This window comes from Berghia stephanieae, chromosome 3 (genome assembly GCF_034508935.2).
Source record: "Berghia stephanieae isolate SIO BIC M18660-M18661 chromosome 3, UCSD_Bste_1.3, whole genome shotgun sequence".
Lineage (NCBI taxonomy): Eukaryota > Metazoa > Mollusca > Gastropoda > Nudibranchia > Aeolidiidae > Berghia > Berghia stephanieae.
This window is the reverse complement of record NC_088362.1, coordinates 23,113,247-23,118,246: the sequence shown is the minus strand read 5'-3', so window position 1 is coordinate 23,118,246 and position 5,000 is coordinate 23,113,247. Positions and strand designations below refer to the sequence as shown.

The window sequence follows — 5,000 nt, the reverse complement described above, 5'->3', positions numbered from 1 at the left end:
CCAATAATCTATTTTAACGGGATGCTTTTCTTTATGTGGTACTGCCCCCTTAATGAACGGGTTTGGTCGGAGGGAAAAAAAAAAGAGAGAAAATAAAATAAAACTTTTCCTGCAAAAGATTCAAGATGGTCGCATATTTTCAACTTGTCGAGTGACCTCATTTCCTACGAGTAAGAAAGTTTCCTAGGTATGGTAATGGAATAACGTGTGTTTTACCGACCCATGAAATGGGGGATTCAAATTCCTAATAATTTATCATTCGGATACAATTTGGACAGTATGTCAAGCAAACATTTTTAGAGATTTTGCAAAATGTTTTGAGGAAATATTATGCGTCGTGACTTTGAGGCATATTATAAAAAAAAAGGCAGCTAATCAATCATTCCAAAAAAAAAAAAGAATGTTCTTTTCCCTCAATTAATTATTTCCTAAATCACAATAGTGCTCGTTTTCGGTCACAAAACTGATAAAGGTTGAGGTTACTGCATTAACAAGAATAATGGAGCTGAACATGATATTATGGCCAACAAAATTGTTTAATCGTTTGCGTTCACGTAATTACTGTGTAAACCCCTGCTGTCAAGGCAAGATTCTCAAGTTTCAATTAAAATGATGCCCATAATTGCATATTTCTACTACGATGGACACTGCAATTATTTTTTTTTTTAATATTGAGCTTTTATATAGCGCAGTGTCCACTCTACATGCTCAAAGCGCTTTACATGCAACACTAAGACCACAATTGTTTTGGTTTTGGGCCTATTTTATCAATGGCCTTCAAGATTTCGTTAGCATTTTGGATACATCCCTCTAAAAAATTTCTCTAAATATTTTGTGGAAATAGGCATTCTTATCACTGATTTCACCAAATCTACCGTTTGTTGAGATAACTTCAGTGTCAATACAACATTCTGAATTTGATACAAAGCTGCTAGAACCTGTGGACTGCTAAATCAATAGACAAAAAATTATATAACAGCTTTAAAAATAGACCAACATATCAAACACGGAGCGTTTTCGACCTCAAAATCCTTCTTCAGCCATAAACAAAAAAAAAACATAAATACATTACTAAATTCCAGATCGACGACAGAGAAATTTCTCTTCGAACACCATTTTTTATTTGATCTAGTCAATGTACGCGTGGACCTTTGTTTACAAATGTTATCATCAATTATGCTAGAAAACCCCGAGGGTGTCAAGCATTAATTTCTTTGGTAGTTGGAATAGTCACGTATGGTTAGTTTTACCTATTTATACTATTGATTTCCACAGAATTTCATTCATTTCCATTGTTTGGTTTGTATTTTCTAGCTGACATAGTTTGTCAGAAAACTTCATAACAATATCCATAAATGACGAACCGCTTTACAAAATTCTTCAATTTTTCTCCGCAAACAGCAAACTCACAGCGCCAGACATAATTTAACAAAGGGATATTGCTCCAAAATAAAAATGACTCGAAAACACGATCGGAAAGGAAAGAATCAAGTTTTGAACTATTTTTAATGCGAGCAATTTCTTGACAACACCTCAGATCAATATTTAATAAAATAGCTATATAGGATTTAAACAAACTTTGATTTTTGTTGCATAATCCTAGGTGGTATATATGTCAAGTTTCATGATTCTATCATGATCGGAAAAATGTTCAAACTTACTACAAATTGGTGTCTGAACCCATGACCCATGCGATTTGCAGCAAACACTTGTACTACAGCATGCCTGAAATTAAAGAAATATAAAATGCTTACATTCTATCCTTTGGAATTTAGAAGTGTTGGTTCCCCTTCTGGAATGCGATCTTTGAGATTCAAAACTGTAAATACTTGACTGTCAGAAATAGTGTACTACAGATAATCCTCTAGTAATTTATTTTCGGAAGTCTGTGAAAATATAATCCTTTATTCGTCCTGTTTTGGACGTATACATCGAGTTATGTTAGGAAAGAGTTGCTCCCCTTTGTTATTAGCTAATTGATTTTAGTTACAGCTTAATTAGTTATTATTCATTAAGTCCATTGTTTAAAATATTATCTGTGCTTACAAAGAGAAGGATTCACACTTTGAGATATATAAAACTGTCCTTCTACTTACAATTTTATTTGCGATATATTTGTATATATACTCTAACTTATACTCAGTATAAATTGCTTTCTCACCTTTAATCACTTAACCCTTCTGAGTTGAGTGATTCCAAAATAATAATCTATGTCCTGTCGAAAGCACATTTGCGACGAGGATTTTTCACCTTTATCCTGCGCATCTGCCTATCGGACCGTTTCATTATTACAGTCGAAAAGTCAACACACCACGGACGGAAACCTGCCAGCATTCGACCCTGCCTCAGAGATATAAAGCGACTACTAGAAACGTTTTAATACATACATTTTAACCGCTCACTCCGTACCTGATGAGAAGAAAGCAGACGTTTTCCTTTTCAACCAATCGTTTAGAAAATACATGGCGAGTCAAGAAACACCAGCTAAGGCGATAACACCACTCAGTCTTGCAGAAATTGAAAAATATATGACGGAGCAGGACCACCCTCGATTATTTGTAGTCAGAAAACGTTATAAATTTTGGACGTGTATCCAGAGGAAACCAGGTGAAACTATTTAGGAATCGGCAGCTATAATTCGCCAGAGCGCCGTCATGTGCGATTTCCCATCCATTGAAAATCCCCTGGATGAAGCCATGCGTACCTGATTCATGTGCGCAGTCAACAACACAACTGGTCTTGAAGCGCTATTCAAGCACAAGGAGGACGAGCTTTCGTTTAACAAAGCCATTGAGTTCGCCACGGAGATAGAAGATGCCTAAGAATGGCTAACGAGACTGCATTATCTGTTCAACCTGAAGTCCATAAAATTAAGCCTCAAAGAAAACAGACTCCGATAATTCAGCAAAGCAGTCAAAACAAACAGCGTACCATACGTTCACCATACGTTCGAGTGTAAGACAGACAGTGACAGAGCCGACAACGGAGTTTGACAATAAAAATCAAAACTGCTCAAGATGCGATGGGCACCACAACAGACAGAACTGCAAATTAAAAACAGCCGTTTGTTGCTTCTGTCAGAAAACGGACACATCGAGAGAGCCTGTAGAAGTAAAATGAAAATGTCGAGTTCGCCTAACGTCAACATGATTCGTCGCATGTCACGGGTCAATTTCGTTTCAGTGACACCGCTTAAGTTAGCTACGACTGTATCCAACCATGACAATTTCATTTCAACTAGGACATTGGAGAGGATTGGCAAACCAACACTCTCTAATGCCAACATTAAGCATCAATGTTCATCCAACCAGGAACTTCGTGGGAACTGTTGTTTTTTGGGGGGTTTTTTGCCTGTCTGTGAACGATACGTGCCGCGAAATAAATTTTGTTGTCAACACTATGCCGTTACACTTATTAGGATGTTCTGCCATACAAATGCTCAATATTTCGGTAGATCAATTGTTTCAAACGAAAAAAGTAAAATCCGTTCGTAGTAAGCCCGCAACAGATATGTCACACCTTCAAAATGCATGTAAACAAGTGTGCGAAGAATTTCCTGTCTTCAAACAAGACTCACCGTGGAGTCGAGTACGCATCGATCACGTAGTGAATTTTATGGGTAATAACTGGTTAATAATTGGCGACGCCTTCTCAAATTACACATGCATTCATGCAACCATTTCGGTTTCAACGAAAGCAACAACAAGCCTTCTGGAAGAGGATTTCGCTCAGTTCGGCTATCCTCACACAATCGTGTCGGACAACGCAGCATGCTTCACTTCTGACGAATTTCAGACATGGTGTAGGAAGAGGGAAATCAAACATATCACTGGAGCTACAAATGTGCCGCAGAACGACGTGTGGAGGAAGTTTTAAAAAGTTCTTCTGGATAACTGACGCCAATCGGATTAAGCAGGCCAGGAAGCGAACCACAGAAGCATCGCTCGAGGCACGGCGTGCCAGACGTAATGCCAAATTGGCAGTCGAAGAGACTCAGGCAAGAAAAGAAGGATATCTGTACTCCAAAGGTGCTCACTGAAGGTAGGATAAAAAAATCGCAATCATTTTTTCTCCGAAAAATTGCATTTTGCGCTCCCGCGCGCTTGATCACATTTTTTATTTTATCAACCGATTACTTTCAAATTCGGAACATATACTTTTCTTGTCATTGCCTAGAGAATAAACTATGGATATTTAATTATATTTGTAAAATTTGATTTTATAATCTGCCAATTGTGCGAAAAATACCAGTCAAAAAGCGCAAATTTTACGGGCAACTTCCGTCGAATTCCGGTGATGTTTAATTGTTCCAAGGATACTTCCCCCCCCCCCCCCCCCCCCCCCCCGTCCCATCCAGTCACTACTAATACAACCGCCACCACAACATCATCTTCATAACCACTACAACTACAACCACCACCACCACGTCATCATTACCACTACAGCAGCAACTGTCACCACCACATCGTCATCACTATCACTACTACTACAACCACAACCATCACTACCACTACTTCTACAACCACCACCACCACACTATCATCACTACCATTACTACTACAACCACCACCACCACCACATCATCATCACTACCACTCCTACAACAACCACCACCACATCGTCATCATCACCACTGCTACTACTACAACTACAACCACCATTACCACCACATCATCATCACTACTACTACAACCATCACTGCCACTACTACTACAATCACATCACCATCCCTACTACCACTACTGCAACAACCACCACATCACCATCCATGCCACGAAACTACAACCATTATTACTTCATCATCTCTACCACCACCATCACATCACCATCCCTGCAACTACTATTACAAACACCACAACGCCACCCCTACCACCACCAATACTACTGCAATCAGTGTTGCAAGCGCCGTAAAAACTCTTTAAACAAATTTAGCTCAAATCTCTCTCTCTCTCTCTCTCTCTCTCTCTCTCTCTCTCTCTCTCTCTCTCTCTCTCTCTCTC

The 5,000-nt window shown here is 38.8% G+C and overlaps 1 long non-coding RNA gene across 1 annotated transcript in view; it reads right to left on the bottom strand.

Annotated features, from left to right (window-relative positions):
* The window catches only part of LOC144967370 (uncharacterized), a 15,494-nt gene that overhangs the window by 3,094 nt on the left and 7,400 nt on the right, over positions 1-5,000 (bottom strand). Inside the window, exon 3 of the long non-coding RNA XR_013644372.1 lies at positions 1,662-1,725. This is a non-coding gene — a long non-coding RNA (uncharacterized LOC144967370). The remainder of the gene's footprint in view (positions 1-1,661; positions 1,726-5,000) is intronic.